Source organism: Mustela nigripes, chromosome 2, assembly GCF_022355385.1.
Source record: "Mustela nigripes isolate SB6536 chromosome 2, MUSNIG.SB6536, whole genome shotgun sequence".
In the NCBI taxonomy this organism is placed as follows: Eukaryota; Metazoa; Chordata; class Mammalia; order Carnivora; family Mustelidae; genus Mustela; species Mustela nigripes.
The window spans coordinates 7,385,279-7,407,004 of record NC_081558.1 but is presented as its reverse complement, the minus strand read 5'-3'; positions in this window follow the sequence as shown (position 1 = coordinate 7,407,004).

The window sequence follows — 21,726 nt, the reverse complement described above, 5'->3', positions numbered from 1 at the left end:
TGTGTGTCTGCCAGGATTCGAGACCCAGGGTAGAGCGCGTAGTAGCACCTGGGGTAGGCGAACTCATCACTGGGCCACCTACTGTGTACCGAGAAGATGCTTGTTAAAAACAGAGGTTACTGGTCTCTAACAGTCTGGCGGCAGCAGCCTGTAGTCTAGGTGTTCCTGGGAATCTGCACCGTAAATTGGAAGGTGAAGAATCTTCTCAGCTAGCACTTTTTTTTCCCCCTAAAGTAGGCTCCACTTCCAAGGTGGGGCTTGAACTCGTGACCCTGAGAGCAGGAGTCACATGCTCCACCCACCTAGCCAGCCAGGGGCCTCTATTACATAAAGATATTCTTTAACAAACGCACCAAAAATGGGGATTTAAAAAATATAGATGTTCTAATGTTTTCTCCTTGACCTCCAAAGCTTTGTTTGTGGGTCTGTGCACCCCATCTGGAGCCAATTAGTGAACAGAAACAGTTGACGGTTCTTTGTGGCTGAATGTGGAATTTCCAGCAGGGAGGGGAGCCTGGAGGCTGCAGAGAGTACCTGGGATTTTATCCTGAAGGAAGGGGGGAGGTGTGGAGGGGAATCTCTTGTTCTAAAGATACAGGATATATAATATATAGTATGTAATTACTACTTATCCAGTGGAGAAGGAGGCTGTAGCCAGGGTGGGTGACAAGCAGGCAGGGAACAGGTGGGAGACCGATCCAGCTCTAACATGAACCAGGTCTGCTAGATCCTTTTTTTTTAAAGAGATGGAGAGAGAGACAAAGAGTGAGAGAGAGAGCTTGCACCTGTGGAGCACGCCTGGGAGGGGCGGGGGGGGGTGCACAGGGAAGTGGGGAAAGACTCTTAAGCAAGTTCCGTGTCCAATATGAGCCCAACGCAGGGCTCGATCTCACAACCCTGAGATCATGTCCCGAGAGGAAACCAAGAGTTGGACACCTAACTGACTGAGCCACCCAGGTGCCCCCAGATCTGCTAGATTCTCATAATAACGGCCATCATATCAAGCTCTTACTCTGTGCTAGGCACTGTTCTGGGCACTGAGCATTGAACAGTCTCATAGAGTTTTTGTGCATCAGGAATCTAGAAATGGTTCTGCTGGACTTTCTGGCTCAGGGTCTCTCGCAAATAATGATCACCATGTTGGCGGGAGCTGCAGTCACCTGAATGTTTGACTGGGTCGGGAGGGTCCTCTTCCAAGATGGCTCATTCAGTGTGATGGGCAGGTGGTTGCTGTTGGTGGGGGGACAGCTCAATTCCTCCCTCCTTGGGTGCTTGAGCGTACATCCTGCCCCCCAGCTTGGCAGTTGGCCTCCCTAGAGCAGGGGATCCAACAAGAGAAGAAAGGCCAGGTGGGAGTTGCATCTTTTATAACTAGTGTTGGAAGTCACACAGCATCACTTCCACCATGACCTTTTGTATGTTAAAATCAAGTCACCAAATCTGGCTTGTGTTCAGGGAGAGGAGAAGCAAGACCCCTCCTTCTGCCGGCTCCCATCTTCCCATCTCCTGCTGGAGCCTCTCACTGGCTGCACCAGACGGCAGGGAGAGCCAGGGAGCCAGCCCCGCGGTCAGCCTCTCAGAGCAGTGGATTCGGAAGGACAAACAGAAGATAGAAGCCGAGTATTGCATTTTGGCCACAGTGGACGGACAGAGAAGCAAGCATTTCCACCGATCACATGGGGGCGCTGCCTACCCACCAACAGTTTTCCGACTTTGCGGCCATCTTGGCCTAGTGGAGTGTGGCTCGTAGGTGCGCCGGTAGTCGGTTGGAGTATTACTGCATTTTATCTTTTGTCTTTATGGAAAGGTGTGGCTAGGGAGAAAAGAGATGTGCTGATAACAGCGATAAGAACTAGTCCCAGGGCGTCGAGGTGGCTCAGTGGGTTAAGCATCCCAGTCCTGACTGCGGCTCCAGTCCTGGTCTCAGGATTGCAAGATCGAGCCCCAAGGTGGGCTGCGCGCCCAGTGGAGTATCTGCTTGACATGCTCCCTCATCTTCTCCCTCTGCCCTTCCCCCACCGAAAAAATAAATCTTGAAAAAAGAAGTATAGCCTCTGACATGTTGGTTAGTTGAGTCAAAGACTGAACCCTTACTGATCTATCCATTTGATGTGGTTTTGGGATGTAGGTGAGGTTTGGGGGAGGGGGTGAAGTCCAGAGCCGATGTCCAAGAAAGAATTCTTGAAACATCTGGTGAAAATGGCAGTTTTATTAACCACGGGTACAGGACCTGTGGGCAGAAAGGGTGGCAGGGGGTTTGTGAGGAGGAATTGATTCTATACCAAGCTGCTGGGGGAGTTCAGGACAAAGGGAGGTGTCCAAAAGGTCCTTCATATGCTAAAGAAGATCCTCAGGCTCAGGGAGGCCTTCCTATTATCAAGCTAAGTACGTTTTCCCCTCTAGCAAAGCATTAAGTAAGTTGGAAGTTTCCTGGAGGAAGGTCACACATATGGGGGAGGGGGGGTTGCGAGTGTCAGCTTGTGCTTGGTCCTCAGCCAGGCTTCTGCTCCGTCATCACATCCGTTAATTTGATGGACAGGCGTCAAGTGCATCCTTTGGCGGCGGGTGTGGAGCTGGGTACCATTTCTGCCCTTCTCGCGCTCATGGTCTTAATGGTAAAGAGAAGCACAAAGCAGATGATATCACAAGTAATTATTATATTCGATGTAGGAAAGAACGCTAGGATTTGAAGCCGAGGGCTAAGAAAGAATTCTTGATACGTCTTTGGTGCAAAAAGGTGGTTTTATTCAAGCACGAGGACAGGACCCGTGGGCAGAAGGAGCTGTACTGGGGTCAGGAGGAGTGGCCCATTATCCACGTTCAAGTTGGGAGGGGTTTGGTGATAGCATAAGTCTCTAAAGAATTTTGGAAGCAAGGTTTCCTGGACCTTGAGGGGGCTAGCTGTTGCTGGGAGAAGGTCATTTATTACTGCATAATAAAACCCTGGTCATGAGACTCCTCAGATATCTGTCGGTGCGCCATATGCTTGGGCGATGATTGCCAACATGTACTATCTTGGGGGGTTTAGAGATAAAGGAAGAAGCTCTCAAAAGAATTTTTATTAAAGTAGGCTTACAGGATGGGGGTTGGGGGGGGTGGGCTAAGATTGCCTTTTGCCCTTAGCAAAGTTCAACAAAGAGGCAGTTGAGTCCCGAGAGGAAGGTCACTTTGCCTGTTTCAAGGACTTGTTAATGGGTTGTGGGTAGTAAGGACATTTAATTATTTTTCTTCTGCCTTTGTTTCTCACATTGAATGTATGATATATACCCCCAAAAAGTCATTGAGGAGTCTGTGAAAAAGGATAACACGTGGGAATCCTGACCTGGGCAGGGTGGCCAAGGAGGGCTTCCTGGAGGAGGTGACCCTCGAGCTGAAATCCTAACACTGTGAAACACTGCACCAAGTGGTCGAAACTCTGTATTTCGTATGATCCTCATAGCAACCCACAAAGGTGGTGAGGTTATTACAAATAGGAAAACAGGTTTGGGAACTTACTCTAGGTCTCTCTGAAAGAAAGAATTAGAGTTTCCTAGTCGAAGAGGCCCAGCCTGTGCACTTGAGGTGAGAAGCAGTTTGGTCCATCACAGGAAGCTAAAGGCCACTGGTGGTGGGGGCAAGTGGAGGGAAGGGAAGCTCAGGTCGAAAGAAGCCAATCTTTTAGCCGGATCCTTGGAGGCTTAAGCTGAGTGACGGGTTTAATTGTGGAGGCAGTGGACACAATCGCAGCATGTGTGTGCCTCTCATAGTTTAGTCAATTTCCCCTGAATTTAACCAAATGAAGAAAACTTGGGAATGCCCAGAGTTGGAGGTTTGGGGAAGCAGGAAATCTCCAAACAGTGAGGGCATCTCTTGGTAGAACGGTTGGGGAGGGCAACTTGGCAAAACCTACGAAAGCAGTCTGCATGGTATTTGAACCATTTTGATGAAGTCCCAGAACCTAAGTCAGGTTCGGTGGGGTGAGGAGGTTCGGAGCCGACGACTAAAGAAAGAATTCTTAAGACGTCGTTGGTGCAAAAGGTGATTTATTAGAGCACGGGGACAGGGCCCGTGGGCAGGCGGAGATGCGGCTGCCCCGGGTTGTGAAGGTGGGCATGTTATATACCCCACGGTTGGGGGGGAGGTGGTGAAGGAATGGGGGATTTCGACAGAGTTCTCACATGCTAGGGAGGGTCTACAAGGTGCCGGGGGGGAGTCTTTGCCATTATGGCTTGATCAATGTCGTCTTTAGGTCAGGCACTAACATCAAGATAATGGGGGATTCTTGGTGGGGCATTATGATCCGGCCATCATCTACATTCCTTTCTACCCCAATCTCCTCCAGTTTATGGTGGGAGGGGGACATTAGGGCTTCAGGAACCAAGTTATTTGCCTCTGGAAATTTGTGCTATTGATAAGGTAACCTCCCTGTTTAGGTCTCTAGGACATCTTGTAGAGCAAGGGAGATTCCTGTTCTGCAGGATTGCGATCCCTGCAAGTTAACCATTTATCGTTTTATGGCAGTCATGGGTGCCTGAGGAATGCCACACATATGGAGGGGAGCAGGTGAAGAGGGGGTGCAAGGCGCCAGCTTTTGCTTTGTCCTCAGCCAGCCTCCTGCTCCCTCATCAATTTCTTTCATGTTCTGGATTCTGATGCTTTGACTTCTTGGCGGGATGGCCCCTCCTTGGGCACACACACCAGCCATTTGTGTGTGTTTCTGCCTGGGATCTCCATCCTACCTTTACTTTCTGCACTGCATATTTCTCTAACAATTGGATTTTTTTTTTTAAAGATTTTATTTATTTATTTGACAGACAGATCACAAGTAGGCAGAGAGGCAGACAAAGAGACAGGAAGGGAAACAGGCTCCCCGCTGAGCAGAGAACCCCATGTGGGGCTCGATGCCAGGACCCTGGGATCATGACCTGAGCTGAAGGCAGAGGCTTTAACCCACTGAGCCACCCAATCGCCCCTAACTACTGAATTTTTTGTTGCAACAAGCACCCATCACTTTTGTCAGTGGGACCAAAAAAATACATAGTAAGATAAACCCAATTACTTCTAAAAATAATAGGTATGAAATCCTGGAAATATGTCTTGGAGCATGACACCTAAGAGATGAAAAGTAGCTTGGGGTTTCATACTTGGCCTAGTCCTTAGTAAACGGAATGTTCTTCACGGCACAGAAATCTATTGTTTGAGTTTTGCGAAATCGGCTTCAAACACATTTCCAGGAATGCATTATGTGCAAAGGTTGGGTAACATGTTTGGGGCTTTGCTTAAATAAATTCAGTAAGTGGAAAAATTACAGCGGCTACAATACCTGGAGTGTATCCAGGGCTCCCTGTGTGGGGTGTCCTCGGGGCTTTGGGGTCATTCATTCATTCCTCTGCCTTCTGGCTTCCGTGTCACTGTCGCTTTTTCAGATGATGAATCTGAGTTTCAGAGTGATTAAGCGAAGTACGCAGGGCACCCCGCTTATAAGCAAGGTCATTGGGTTTGAGTCAGTTGCTAACTCTTGCTTAAACTTCCTGGGCCTCAGTTTTCCCATCTCTGAAATGGGAACAGAGTTGTGCCATTTCCATGAGTTCATAGAGATAAGCCACGTCGACCTGTACTGTCTGACGGGGAAGCCAGCCACTGGCCACATGTGGCATTAGAGCTCTTGAAATGTGACAGGTCCTAATTCAGATGTGCTGTCAGTGTCAAACGCTCCCGGATTTTGAAAATTTAGGTAACACATCACTGGCTTTTTTATGTTATTGCATGTCAAAATGATAATATTTTGGATATACTGGGCTAAATAAAATTATCATAATTAATTTCACTGGTTTCTTTTTTTAATTTGAGACACAGAGAGAGAGGGAGAGCACAGGGAGGCAGAGGGAGAGGCAGAGGGAAAGGGAGAAGCGGACGCCCCACCGAGCGCAGAGCTAGGTGCTGGGCTTGATCCCCGGCCCCTGAGATCCTGACCTGAGTGGAAATCAGATGCTTAACCCCCTGAGCCACCCAGGCGCGTCTCACCAGTTTCTTTTTGCCCCATTCATGCGACGACTAGAAAATGTAAAATTTCATATGTAGTTTGTCTTATAATTTTATGGGATTGTGCTGACTTACAGGATACAAAGCAAACAGTAGCCTTCCAAGGAGCATGTAGCTGTTTCTATCATCATATCCCCTTGGTTTATATTGCTTTTCCTAATGTGTGGCCCTGTGGGAGGACAGTCCTCTGCTCCAGTCCTGGGCAGGGTGGCCTGTGTTCTGGCGGCAGAAACACGCCGTTAATCATTAACCCTATGTTCCAGAAAGCTCACAGACAAAGTATCAGGAAAGTGCGTGTGAGGTACCTGCACCAGATCCCGAGCCTCTGGACCACCCCACGTGACCTCACCTCTTTACAGTTTGAAATTTCGATATTTTTACATTTGGAAATTTCGAAGATGGTGGATGACTCTCTGCCCCGGAGCAGGACTCTGCCTTTTCTTCTTTCTGATTACAAAAGTATAGTGTGCTTGTACCAAAAAGGAAAAAAAGTTAAACGTTAAGAAATGTTTGGTTTAGAAAGAGGAAGTCTGTACACATAGGAAAACAAAACCTTAAGTTGTGGTTTTGTCCGAGACCACTGGCGTGTCCACAAACATGCGGGAAACGAGGACAGGGTACGAGAAAGCAAACTGGAGATAGTTCTGGTTCGTGGAGAGGGGAAGCGGGTGCGGGCTCGGGATGGGGGGAGGGCGTCACATTTTCTTTTCTATACGTCAGCTTTTTGGGGAATCTCTTTGCTAGGGTGTCCTCATGTAGCATTCAAAATAATAATAATACTCGAAGGGACAGTAACTCCTTATTGCCCTGGGATAAACCCCCATTAAATATGATGGATATTTTTTTCCAGAGCTTTGTCCTCTGCTTATTCTATTCTACTCTATTCTACTTTTTTAAAATTTATTTTTATTTTTTATGATTTTATTTATGTATTTGTCAGAGTGAGCACAGGCAAACAGAGTGGCAGGCAGAGGCAGACGGAGCAGGCTCCCGCTGAGCAAGGAGCCCGATGTGGGACTCGATCCCAGCACGCTGGGATCATGACCTGAGCCGAAGGCAGTGGCTTAACCAACTGAGCCATCCAGGCGTCCTTTATTTTACTTTTTTTTTTTTTTAAGATTTTATTTATTTATTTGACAGACAGAGAGCACAAGTAGGCAGAGAGGCAGGCAGAGAGAGAGGGGGAAGCAGACTCCTTGATGAACAGAGAGCCCAACGCGGGGCTCGATCCCAGGACCCTGGGATCATGACCTGAGCCGAAGGCAGAGGCTTTAACCCACTGAGCCACCCAGGCGCCCCCCTTATTTTACTTTTTAAATAAGCTCTGCTTCCAGCATGAAGCCCAAGGCAGGGTTTCAACTCACAGCCCTGAGATCAGCCCAGATGCCCCTTGAGATCTTTGTCCTTTGAACTACCTCTTTTTTTTTTTTTTTTAAGATTTTTAGAAGTTTATTTATTGGAGAAAGCGAGAGGGAGAGAGAGTGAGAGAGAGACAGAGAGAATGCACATGGGTGGGGGAAGGGGCAGAGGAGGAAGCAGACTCCCTCTGTCCAGGGAGCCCTATGTAGGACTTGCTTCTAGGACCCCTAGGATCATGACCTGAGCCAAAGGCAGATGCTTAACCAACTGGGCCACCCAGGTGTCCCAAGAATGACTTATTCTTCTACCTGACTTTATCGTGGTGACATTCAAAGAAAAACAAGAATTTAAAAAATATATGTCCAGGGGCGCCTGGGTGGCTCAGTGGTTTAAGCCGCTGCCTTCGGCTCAGGTCATGATCTCGGGGTCCTGGGATCGAGTCCCGCATCGGGCTCTCTGCTCGGCGGGGAGCCTGCTTCTCTCTCTCTCTCTCTCTCTCTCTCTCTGCCAGCCTCTCTACCTACCTGTAATCTCTCTCTCTGTCAAATAAATAAATAAAATCTTTAAAAAAAAAAATATATATGTCCAGATTTCTGAACCAATAGGGCTTGGGATCAAAAGAGGAACTTTGTTATCAGGGACTCTGGGAAAGTACACTTAGCACTTCTGTCCTCTCACTTACAAAATGGGAAGAAAACAGTCCCCATCTCAAAGAGTTGCCGGGAGAAGAAAAGGCGTTCATGGGTGAGCAGTGCTTAGACCAGAGCCTGCCCGTAACAGGTGTTCAGTGTTTGCTTTGACTTTTTTTTTTTTTTAAAGATTTTATTTCTTTATTTGAAAGAGATCACAAGTTGGCAGAGAGGCAGGCAGAGAGAGGGAGCCAAACACGGGGCTGGATCCCAGGAACCTGAGATCATGATCTGGGCCGAAGGCAGAGGCTTAACCCACTGAGTCACCCAGGCGCCCCTGTTTTGACTCTTGCCACATGATGTGGTCTCAGACCAGAATGTGGTCTCTCTCTGCCGCTTATCCATGGGGGACCCCAAACCCATGGTTGAACCTCCTGAAGCCCTTTCTTTGCTCATCCACGAAATGGGGAAACAGCACTTGTGCCTAATGTAGCGTTAAACGAGAGAATGAGGGACGCCTGGGTGGCTCAGTTGGTTAAGCAGCTGCCTTCGGCTCAGGTCATGATCCCAGCGTCCTGGGATCGAGTCCCACATCGGGCTCCTTGCTCCGCAGGGAGCCTGCTTCTCCCTCTGACTCTGCCTTCCACTCTGTCTGCCTGTGCTCGCTCTCGCTCGCTCTCTCTCTGACAAATAAATAAATAAAATCTTAAAAAAACAAAAAACAAAAAACGAGAGAATGAGACACACTGGAGATACCCGCTCTGGCTTCAAAGGGTCCCTCGGGTCTTCAGGAAAGAACCATAATGTTCCATATGTATATCCAGGCAGGCAGAGGAGGGAGCGTCTGGCTGGTGTTCCAGAAGGAGGTGGTATGTGGGATGCTAGAAGCTACAGGCACGGAATTGGGTGGGAGAAGGGGGAAGAGCTGAATTGGTTCTCGAACCTCCCAGAACACCAGAGCCTCACTCGTTAAAAGGCAACTTTCCGGTGCCCACTCCGGATCTGCTGGAGATGCTCCCGCACCTCACCGGGTCTTAGCTATCCAACAGATGCTGAGTGCCAAGTGTTGCTCTGCTCATGAGGAAAACAGACAAAAATCTCTGTCCTGAAGCAGGCTTCTATCTTTTGTCCCCTGGGGGAGTTTTCCACCAGCACTTCTTCAAATATCTTTTTCTGTACTACGATTCTTCTCTTTCTCTGGGATTCTGATGAGACGAGCATTGGACCTCTTCCTAGTATGCTACAGCGCCGGCATAGAGATCGGATAATTTCTCTTGCTCTCTCCTCAAGTTCACTGCCTCTTTCCTTTTCGATCTCCATTCTGCTACTTAGCTCATCCAGTGAACTATTAATTTTGGTTATTGTATATTTCAGTTCCCAAACGTCCATGTGGTTCTTTCTTTCTTTCTTTTTTTTTTTTTTTAAGATTTTATTTACTTATTTGAGAGAGGGAGAGGGTGAAAGAAAGCATGAGCAGGGAGGGCTGGGGGGCGGAAGGAGAGGGAGAAGTTGATACCCCTCTGAGAAGGGAGTGGACTCAGGACCACAACATGAGCCAAGGCAGGTTTCCCATGTGTGGTTCTTTTTCTTTTTTTTTTTTTTTTTTTTTTTTTTTAAAGATTTTATTTATTTATTTGACAGAGAGAAATCACAAGTAGACGGAGAGGCAGGCAGAGAGAGGAAGGGAAGCAGGCTCCCTGCTGAGCAGAGAGCCCGATGCGGGACTCGATCCCAAGACCCTGAGATCATGACCTGAGCCGAAGGCAGCGGCTTAATCCACTGAGCCACCCAGGCGCCCTGTGGTTCTTTTTCTAAACAACTTTATTTTTCTACTGAGGTTTTCTTTGTTCCCATTAGTTCAAAAGTGTTTGCTCTTACTTCTTGGGCATAGTTACAATACCTGGTTTATAGTTGATGGGGCGCTGCGTGGCTTAGTCCATTAAGTGGCATGATCTCAGAGTCCTGGGATCAGCCCTGCGTCAGGTTCTGTTTGTCTCTCTTTCTCTCTCCCTGCCTCTCCCCCTGCTCATGCTCACTCTCTCTGCCAAATATATAAATAAAATCGTTTCAAAAAAATTTAAAAAAGATTTTATTTATTTATTTGACAGAGATCACAAGTAGGCAGAGCAGCAGGCAGAGAGAGAAGATGGGGAAGCAGGCTCCCTCCCGAGCAGAGAGCCCGATGCAGGGCTTGATCCCAGGACCCTGAGGTCATGACCTGAGCCGAAGGCAGAGGCTTAACCCACTGAGCCACTGAGGTGCCCCAATAAATAAAATTTTTAAAAATTAAATATTTGATGATTCTAACATTTGCTTTATGTTAGGGCTGGTATATGATGATTTTCCTTCCTTTGTGAGTGTCTGGGAATATCCTACTTCTTCATACATTGAGTAATTCTGGATTGTATTCGTGAAAATTTGAATATTCTATATAACACAATGTTCAATTGTGATATCCTGGGTTTTGTTTATTTTTTATTTTTCTTATTTTATTTTTTAAAAAGAGTTTATTTGTTTGAGAGAGAGAGTGAGAGTGAGAGCGTATGAGCTAGAGGAGGGGCAGAAAAGCAGACTGTAGGGCGCCTGGGTGGCTCAGTGGGTTAAGCCGCTGCCTTCGGCTCAGGTCATGATCTCAGGGTCCTGGGATCAAGTCCCGCATCGGGCTCTTTGCTCAGCAGGGAGCCTGCTTCCTTCTCTCTCTCTGCCTGCCTCTCAGTGTACTTGTAATTTCTCTCTGTCAAATAAATAAATAAAATCTTTAAAAAAAAAAAAAAGAAAAGAAAAGCAGACTGTAGCAGGGAGCTTGATGCAGGGCTTGACCCCAGGACCCTGAGATCATGACCCCCGCCAAAGGCAGATGCTCAACCGACTGAGCCACCCCAGCACCCTGGGTTTCCTTCAGATCCTAAGGAGAATGCTGCTTTGTTTTGGCAGGAAGCCAGGCAATCAACTCAGTTTGGGTTGCAAGTCACAACCCACTTTCTCCAGGATATGGTTCTGTATCAGTTCAGTTTTCTAGGACGTCGCGGTGCTATTTGGATCTGTCCCGTGCGATCTCTCTATGACCCATAGCTCTTCCCTTCCTGCTCTTCAGACCAGAGTTTTTTGTTTGTTTGTTTTTATTTTGTTTTTTAAGAGTTCTTTTTGTTTTCACCTAGTGAGTGGTTCTGAGTTTTGGGCTGCCTTTAAGTCTAGGCTTGGAAATACCAGAGGAAAAATAATGACAAAGTCCTTGTTGGTTTGGTGACAGTTTGAGTTACGGTTTCCTTCCTCAATCAGACTGCTACCATTTACTTAAAAAAAAAAAAAAAAGACTTGGGGTGCCCGGGTGGCTCAGTTTGTTAAGCAGCCCCCTTTTTTTTCTTTTTTTTAAGATTTCATTTATTTTTTTGACAGAGAGAAAGAGATCACAAGTAGGCAGAGAGGCAGGCAGAGAGAGAGGAGGAAGCAGGCTCCCCGCTGAGCAGAGAGCCCAATGCGGGGCTCGATCCCAGGACCAGGACCCCAGCCGAAGGCAGAGGGTTTAACCCCCTGAGCCACCCAGGCGCCCAAGCAGCCAACTTTTGACATCAGCTCAGGTGTTGATCTCAGGGTGATGAGATTGAGCCCAGCCCCTCACTGGGCTCCACACTCTGCAGGGAGTCTGCTTCTCCCCCTCTGTCCCTCCCTCCACTCATGTTCTCTTTCTCTCTCAAATAAATAAATCCTAAAAAAAAAAAAAAAAAGGATATACAATAAACATTTGTGTGCAGGTGGACATAATTTTTCAGCTTACTTGGGAAATACTTATGAGCGCAATTGCTAGATTGTACGGTAAGACTATGTTTAGCTCTGTAGGAAACTGCCAAACTGTCTTCCAAAGTGGTTATAGCATCTTGAATTCCCAATTCCCAATGAATGAATGTTTCTGTTGTGCCACAGCCTTGCCAGAATTTCATACTGTGTGTGTGTGTGTGCATGTGTGTGTGTGTGTGTTTAAGCCCTGCTCTGCTGAGCTGGAGCCCGATGCAGGGTTTGATCCTAGGACACGGGTATCACGACCTGAGCTGAAGGCAGATGCTTAACTGACAGCCACCCAGGTGCCCCCCCCTTTTTTTCTTAAAGATTTTATTTATTTATTTGACAGACAGAGATCACAAGTAGGCAGAGAGGCAGGCAGAGAGAGAGGAGGAAGCAGGCTCCCCGCTTAGCAGAGAGCCCGATGCAGGGCTCGATCCCAAGACCCTGAGATCATGACCTGAGCTGAAGGCCGAGGCTTTAACCCACTGAGCCCCCCAGACGCCCCCCCCGGGTGCCCCTTTAAAAAATATTTTATGATTTAAAAATAAATAAATAAATAAATAAAATATTTTATGTATGTATGTATGTATGTATAGAATATCTCAACAAGCTCTTTTTTTTTTTAATGGTTTTACTTTTTTAAGTAATCTCTGCACCCAACTTGGAGCCTGAATTTATAACCCCAAGATCAAGAGTTGCACGTTCTAACGACTGAACCACACAGATACGCTGATAGTGTCGGTGTTTCGGATTTTGGCTGTTTGAATAGGTATGTGGTAGTAGCTCAGTATTGTTTTAGTTTGCAATTTCCTTATGATGTATACGTTGGGCATATTTTCATATGATTGTTGACTGTTTATATACCTTATGTGGTGACTTTTCAGCTCTTTTGCTGATTTTCAAATCTGGTTGTTTTTCCCTAATTGGATTTTTAGAATTCTTTGATTTTTTTGTGTATTTTGGATACAAATCCTTTATTGGATTTGTGCTTTGCAAATATTTTCTCCCATTCGTGGCTTGTGTTTATATTCTCTTAATCCATTTACTTTTCAGAGTCTTCCGAGAACTGCTCTGGCACTCCTGGGAGAGACAGGATGGAAGGAGCTTTTTCTATCTTGATGAGAACCAGAACCTCTAGGCAGGAATATTTTATTTTATTATTATTATTATTTTTAAAGATTTTATTTATTTATTTGACAAACAGAGATACAAGTAGGCAGAGCGGCAGGCAGAGAGAGAGGAGGAAGCAGCCTTCCCGCTGAGCAGAGAGCCGGATGCGGGGCTCGATCCCAGAACCCGGGGCTCATGACCTGAGCAAAAGACAGAGGCTTTAACCCGCTGAACCAACCAGGCGCCCCTTATTATTTTTTTTTCTTAAGTTTTTATTTATGGGCTGCCTAGGTGGCTCAGTAGGTCGAAGCTTCTGCCTTCAGCTCAGGTCATGATCTCAGGGTCTTGGGATTGAGCCCCACATCAGGCGCTCTGCTCCTCAGGGAGCCTGCTTCCTCTTCCCTCTCTCTGCCTACTTCTCTGCCTACTTATGATCGCTGTCTGTCAAATAAGTAAATAAAATCTTTTTTAAAAAGTGGGATGCATTTAAAAAAAAGATTTTATTTATTTATTTGACAGAGTGAGGGAGTAAGAGAACAAGAAGGGGGAGCAGCAGGCGGAGGGAGAGGGAGAAGCAGGTTCCCGGTGGAGCAGAGAGCCCCATGTGGGGCTCTATCCTAGGACCTGGGATCATGATCTGACCTGAAGGCAGACACTCAACCGACTGAGCCACCTAGGTGCCCAAAGGCGGGAGTAGAAAATCCAAGGCATCCTATAATTTTACCTGTCAGTATTTCCCATGTTTCTCTAACAGATAAGGACTTTAAAAAAGGCGTGCTCACAATATCATTATCACACACAAGCAAATAACAGTAATTCTTTAATATCTCACACTGAATCAACAGTCAGGTTTTCTAAAGGTGTTTTGTTTCCAAAATGTCTTATTTTTGGTTAATTCATTTAAACCAGAATCCAAATAAGTTCTACACATATCATGTGGTAGATGGTCCTCTCAAATGTTTTTTAATATATAATAGCCCTCCTTGCTTTAAAAAATGCCTGTTAAGGCATCTCGGTGGCTCAGTTGGTTAAGCACCTGTCTGCCTTCAGCACAGGTCATGATCCCAGGGTCCTGGAATCGAGCCCCACCTCTGGCTCCTGGCTCAGCAGGTAGCCTGCTTCTCCCTCTGTCTCTACCCCTTCCTCCTGCTCATGTGCTTTCTCTCTCTCAAATAAATAAATAAATAAAATCTTTTTTTTTTTTCTAAAGATTTTATTTATTTATTTAACACAGAGAGAGATCACAAGTAAGCAGAGAGGCAGGTGGGGGTGGGGGGAGTAGGCTCCCTGATGAGCAGAGAGCCCAATGTGGGGCTCGATCCCAGGACCCTGAGGTCATGACCTGAGCCGAAGGCAGAGACTTAACCCACTGAGCCACCCAGGCACCCCAATAAATAAAATCTTAAAAAAAATTTAAAATGCCCTTTTTTTAATCGAACCCATGGATTTTATGACAGTGGTACCTGTAGAGAAAGCATGCCCACTCTTGACTGCCTGAATCAGGAGGGGCATATCTCTTCTGCTCACCCGATCAGCCAGGCCCCATGTGATGGGAGAGGACTCTGGGAGTCCATGGCCATCAGCCATGGCCTCACTCCACCTGCCCAGGAGTCTGGGACATGTCATTTAATAGAGCGATCAGAAAGCAAGGATACATAGCGCTGTTTCTGCCAGACCTCCTCCTGCCTCCCAGAACCAGCTCCTGACTTTGCATCAAAGGCCATGATGGGAAGGAGAAACCACACAGAAGCCAACCAGTGATGGGCAGTAGTAGCAAGATGCAGTTTTCTGAGGCTGCTGGGGCAGTGGGTCTGGCAATAGATCAGGGTCCACTATTAGTTGTGGTTCAACCCAATGGCCATGACGGTTGTATCTTCTTCAGAACTGGTTCTGTGTCTTTGAGACCTGGAGCCTTATTTTCCCTCTCCTGGAAACTCGTTAAGTACCCAAAGACTGTTTTTGAATCTGGTTTATTGAGGTGAGTTTTACATATCACAAGATCATCCTTTTTTTTTTTTTTTAAAGATTTTATTTATTCATTTGACACAGAGAGATCACCAGTAAGCAGAGAGGCAGGCAGAGAGAGAGAGTAGGAGGAAGCAGGCTCCCCACTGAGCAGAGAGCCCGATGCGGGGCTCGATCCCAGGACACTGAGATCATGACCTGAGCCAAAGTCATAGGCTTAACACACTGAGCCACCCAGGTGCCCCACAAAATCATCCTTTTTCAAGTATACATTTCAATGATTTTTTAAAAAAGATTTTGATTTGGAGCTCCTGGGTGGCTCAGTCAGTTAAGTGTCTGCATTCGGCTCAGGTCAGGATCCCTGGGTCCTGGGATCAAGCCCCATGTCGGGCTCCGCATTCAGCTGAGAGCCTGCTTCTCTCTCTCCTTCTGCCTGCCACTCTGCCTACTTGTGCTCTCTCTCTCTCTCTGTCAAATAAAGAAATAAAGAAATAAGCTCTTTAAAACAACAGCAATAACAAAGAGATTTTATTTATTTGAGAGAGAGAGAGAGAAAGTGCGGGGGGGGGTTGGTTAGCAGAGGGGGAGAAGCAGACTCCCCACTGAGCAGAGAGCCGTTTCAGGGCTCAATCCCAGGACCCTGAAATCAGGACCTGAGCTGAAGTCAGACTTAACTAACTGAGCCACCTAGATGTCTCCTCAATGATTTTTTAAACTCTTTTTTTTTTTTTAAGATTTTATTTATTTATTTATTTATTTGATAGAGAGAGATCACAAGTAGGCAGAGAGGCAGGCAGAGAGAGAGGAAAGGAAGCAGGCCCCCTGCTGAGCAGAGAGCCCGATGTGGGACTCGATCCCAGGATCCTGAGATCATGACCTGAGCCGAAGGCAGCGGCTTAACCCACTGAGCCACCCAGGCACCCTCCTCAATGATTTTTTAATAGTTTTTCTCAGTCGTGAAACCATCGCTGCAATTCAGGGTTAGAACGTTTCTGTCTCTCCAGGAAGTGTCCTTGCGTCTGTTTGGGTAATTCCCATTCTCACTCCAGCCTCGAGCCACCAGTAACTTCTATTGATTTGCCTTTTCTAGACATTTCATATAAATGGAATCATACAGAGTGTGAAGGCTTGTGTGTCTGGCTTATTTCACTCACCACTGTTTTGAGGTTCATCTGTGTCAGGACTGCAAGATTTTTGTTTGTTTGTTTTAAGATTTTATTTTTTTGACAGCGAGAGAACACAAGCAGGGGGAACAGTAGAAGGAGAGGGAAAAGTAGGCTTCCCCGAGGGCAGGGAGCCCGGTGCGGGGCTGGATCCTGGGACCCTGGGATCACGACCTGAGCAAAAGATGGACACTTAAACATCTGAGTCACCCAGGCGCCCCAGGACAGCAAATTATTATTATTACTATTTTTTTAAATATTTTATTTATTTATCAGAGAGAGAAGGGGAGAGAGCGAGCACAGGCAGACAGAATGGCAGGCAGAGGCAGAGGGAGAAGCAGGCTCCCTGCTGAGCAAGGAGCCCGATGTGGGACTGGATCCCAGGACGCTGGGATCATGACGGAAGGCAGCTGCTTAACCAACTGAGCCACCCAGGCGTCCCTTATTATTACTATTTTTACTGCCCAATAATATTCCACTGTATGGTTATTTTGTCTATCGCTCCCCAGTTTTGTTTTTGGTTTGTTTGCTTGTTTGTTTTATTTTTCGTTTTTTGTCTGTTTGTTTCTCATTTTTGTTTTCCGTCCAGGTTTTAACTATTTCAGTGATGGTAGTAGTGATGTCACAGGGCCGGAGCCGCTGCCTTGGGCATCAGCAGCTTTACTGGGGGCTTTTCCCTCTGCGACCATGCGCTGCTTCTGCCGCAAAGTGGTAATCGTGGTCCCGGGAGGCCTTGGCCACGCGAGGGGAACTGCTCCAGCTCCTGGGACAGCTCTGCCTGCAGCTGTCGCCATCCCTCTGGTGACAGGCTTTCAGCCTCTCGTGGATACTGTTGATGATTTCGCGACCGATTTGATGGTTGCTGCCCACTCTGCCGCAAACACGCACGAGATGGCCTTTTGCTACCGTTCAGCAATGGTAGCGGCGGAATCCCCAGCGGGAAGAGGAACCCTCGTTCTGTGCGCGCTGCTGCTCCGTGAACTCCTGAGGGTCTCAGCCGTCCACAAGGAAGTCAAAGGCCTTCATGAAGGAGGTGATGAGGTTGGGCAGCGAGGTCTGCAGCGAGAGGGCGCTGGGTTCTTGTTCTTTGTCCTTTCCCAGTTGGGCAGGGCAGTGGCGTGCGGGTTGGCCTCCACCCGGATCTTCTGCCTGGTTTGCCTGCTCCTGCTCCTAAATGGTTTTTTTTTTTTTTTTCTTTTTAAAAGATCTTGTTTTATTTTATTATTATTTTTAGAGAGGGAGCGAGAGAGGGAGGGTGTGGCAGGGGAGGGGCAGAGGGAGGGAGAGAATCTTGAGCAGCCTCTACCTGGGCACGGAGCCCAGATCCCAGGGAGGGCCCCGTCTCACCTGAGATCATGACCTGAGCCGAAATCAAGAGTCAGCTGCTTAACCTACTGAGCCACCCAGGCGCCTCTAAAATATTTCATCTTTTAAAAGAATTTTTTTTAACGATTTTTATTTTTATTTTTTTTGACAGAGAGAGACACACAGCGAGAGAAGGAACAGAAGCAGGGGGAGTGGGAGAGGGAGAAGCAGGCTTCCCACTGAGCAGGGAGCCGGATTCGGGGCTCCATCCCAGCACCTTGGGACATGACTTGAGTCAAAGGCAGAGGCTTAACCAACTAAGCCACCCTAGTGCTCCTTATTTATTTTTATTTTAGAGAGAAAGAGCATGTGAACAGAAGTGGGAGGGGCAGCAGGAGAGGGAGAGAGAATCTCAAGCAGACTCCAAGTGGAGTGGGACCCCTCATGGGGTGGGATCCCAGGCCCCTGACCTGAGTGGGAACCAAGAGTCAGGCACTTAACTGACCTCACCATCCAGATGCTCCCTCTCTTAAGCTTTTCATAAACTTTTCTGGTTAAATTAGCCAGAGTCGGTCGGGTTCTGTGATTAAGCTAATAACCTTTACTATTTTTTTTTAAAGATTTTATTTGTTTATTTGACAGAGATCACAAGTAGGCAGAGAGGTAGGCAGGGAGAGGGGGGAGAAGCAGGCTCCCTGCTGAGCAGAGAGAGCCCGATGCGGGGCTTGATCCCAGAACCCTGGGATCATGACCTGAGCCGAAGTCAGAGGCTTAACCCACTGAGCCACCCAGGCGCCCCAACCTTTACTAATTTTTAAAACTTTCTATTTTGTTCATGTGTGACTGATGTGATTGGAGAGTGAAACAAATGTATAGAGAAGTAGGATTGGAACATCGTGCAGCCTCAGAGAGAAGAATTGTGCATTTACATGCACACATGGGTAGATATGTGTAACGTGTCTATGTTGTATCTGTATGTGTAACCTCCTGGTGCCCTGCTTTCCATCTCCTTGGTCTCCCTGGATTCCAGCTGGACCTGCCAGAGACATTTCCATGCAATGCAAATCCCCTCAAGAAGGCACACACATTTTTCTGTTCTCTTCTTCAGCGTCGCCTTGATTCTCAGCGTGCACAGCTGTTAATGCCCTTTGGGGCAACCCTCAACCAGGAGCTGGTAGGTAACCAGGAGAAGAGTTAGCAGATAAATAACACTAGCAAACCGAATCTGACAGCACGTTAAATAGATTGTACACCGTGGCCAAGTGGCAGTTCTCTCAGGACATGTTCAGGGAAGGCTCAAATAGGTATTTGTACACCCATGTTCACAGCAGTCTTATTTACAGTAGTCAAAAGGTGGAAATGACCCAAATGTCTAAGGACACATGAATGGATAAACAAAATATGGTGTATCCATACAATGGAATATTGTTCAGCCATAAAGGAAACAAAGAACAAAGAACATGCTTCAACGTTGATGGATCTCGAAAATATGCCAAGTGAAAGAAGCTAGAGATAAAGAGTCACATATTGCCCGATTCTTTTTATTCTTTTTTTTTTTTAAGATTTTATTTATTTATTTGACAGAGAACACAAGTAGGCAGAGAGGCAGGCAGAGAGCCCGATGCGGGGCTCAAACCCAGGACCCTGAGATCATGACCTGAACCGAAGGCAGAGGCTTTAACCCACTGAGCCACCCAGGTGCCCCATGATTCTTTTTATTCTTAAAAAATATTTTATTGGGACGCCTGGGTGGCTCAGTTGGTTGGGCAGCTGCCTTCGGCTCGGGTCATGATCCCAGCGTCCTGGGATCGAGTCCCACATTGGGCTCCTTGCTCGGCAGGGAGCCTGCTTCTCCCTCTGCCTCTGCCTGCCTCTCTGTCTGCCTGTGCTCGCTCTCTCTCCCCCTCTCTCTCTGATAAATAAATAAAATAAAAAAATATATTTTATTTATTTATTTATTTATTTGAGAGAAAGGGAGAGCACGACTGGGACTGGGAGAGAGAGGTAAAGGGAGAGGGAGAGAGAATCTCAGGCAGACTCTGGGCTGAGTGTGGAGCCTGTCTGGGGCTCAGTCTCAAGACACTGAGATCATAACCCGAGCTGAACTCAGTAGTTGGATGCTCAACTGACTGAGCCATCCAGGGTCCCCCGTTGCCTGATTTCTTTTCATGATATATCCAGAATAGGCAAATCCATAGAGACAGGAAGCAGATTAAAGTGGTTACCAGGGCTGGGAGGTAAGGGAAGTGGGGAGTGATTACTTAATGGAGACAGAGTGTTTTTCTGGAGTGAGGAAACAATTTTGGAACTCAAGAGAGGTGCTGGTGGCCTAATATTTTAAATATATTAAGAGCAACTGAATTGTGCACTTTAAAGTGATTAATTTTATGTTACATGAATTTCATCTCGAGAAAAAAGAAAAACCTCAGTTTATGGTGCAGTGAGAATATAAACTTCCAACTCTATTAGGATCTAATTCATTATTTTATTTTTATTTTTTTAAAGGTTTTATTTATCTATTTGACAGAGATCACAAGTAGACAGAGAGGCAGGCAGAGAGGGGGTGGGAGGCAGGCTCCCTGCTGAGCAGAGAGCCCGATGTGGGGCTTGAGCTGAGTCGAAGGCAGAGGCTTTAACCCACTGAGCCACCCAGGCGCTCCTAGGATCTAATTTAGTAGTACACACCTACAAGGAGCCCACTGAAAGAGCTCCCATTGGCTAAAGAGAATGATTTGAGCAACAGGGTCAAGTAATATTGAGCTATACTCCAATTAATACGATTAGTGATTAAATAGGTTAATAAATGCGGGAGAAGAGTCTAGTGTCCTGTGCAGAAGAATTCCAAGTAATTCATGAAACTATTCTGCCACGAAGGAAGGGAAACATAACTCCCCCTTGGCATGAACTGTACAGAGAGAGTTCTTTCTGAAGAGTGCACCGTGCAAAAGGGAGCAGAGAGAGTAACGTTACAGTGGGGGACTTGACAGGCACTACTTCAGTCAGTTGATCAAGGTCAATATCAGTAGTCATGAATCATGTTGATTTATATATTCTTGGTATAATACGGAGATGTCATCTTACTTCTGCAATATTCCTTTTCTAAACCTATAACCCCACAAGTGTAATCATGAAAGAACATCAGATAAATCCCAATAAAAGGTCATCCTGCAATATCCCTGGCCAGGATTCCTCGAAACTGTTGGAGACATGAAAAAACAAGAAGCCTGGGCAATTGTCACAGACTAAATATAATATGACGTCCTGGGTGAGATCCTGGAACAGGAAAAGGACAATTAGGTGAAAACTGAGGAAATCTAAAGTGTGGATTTCAGGGAACAAAATGTATCAATATTAGTTTGTGGGGCACCTGGGTGGTTCAGTAGGTTAAGCGACTGCCTTCAGCTCAGGTCATGATCCTGGAGTCCCAGGATCAAGTCCCGCATTGGGCTCCCTGCTCAGTGGGGAGTCTGCTTCTCCCTCTGACCCTCTCCCTTCTCATGCTCTCTCTCTCTCTCTTTCAAGTACATTAATAAAATATTAAAAAATATATTGGTTTGCCACTTCTAGCAAATGTATCTTGGTAATGTAAGATGTTGATAATAGCGAAACTGCAGAGTTTCCCTATGGAAACTCTCTCTCTCTGTACCCTCTTCTCAGTGTTTCTGTAAATTTAAAACTTATCTAAAAAATGAGGTCTGTTTTACAAGTGTGCCCGCCCTTTGCCACTGAGAGACATATGTACTTGGTACTGAATGCAGACTCTGGAGGGAGATTGCTTGGGTTCAGATACCAAACTCTGCCACTAAACTGTGGTTGGTAGCCTTCAAGACGGCCTCCAGGGACCCCTGCCTCCTGACAGTCATGCCCTGTATAGTCCTTGTCCTCACTGAATCAGGCAGGCTCATGAGACCAATAGAATTGTGGAAATGATGCTGTGTCATTTATTTTTCTTTCTTTCTTTTTTTTTTTTAAAAGATTTTTATTTGTTTATTTGACAGACAGAGATCACAAGTAGGCAGAGAGGCAGGCAGAGAGAGAGAGAGAGAGGAGGAAGCAGGCTCCCTGCAGAGCAGAGAGCCCGATGTGGGGCTCGATCCCAGGACCCCAGGATCATGACCTGAGCCAAAGGCAGAAGCTTTAACCCACTGAGCCACCCAGGCGCCCCGATGCTGTGTCATTTCTAAGTCTAGCTCTTAAAAGGCACTGTGATTTCCTCCTCGCCTTTTCTCTTCAATTGCTCACTTTAGGGAAAGCCAGCTGTCAGATCATAAGGACATGAAAGAATGCTTTGGAGAGGTCCACACAGTAGGGAATTGGATCCTCCACTAATAATCCCCACCAGCTTGCCCGCCATGTGGGGGAGCTACCTTGGAGAGGGCTTCTCCAGCCTCATT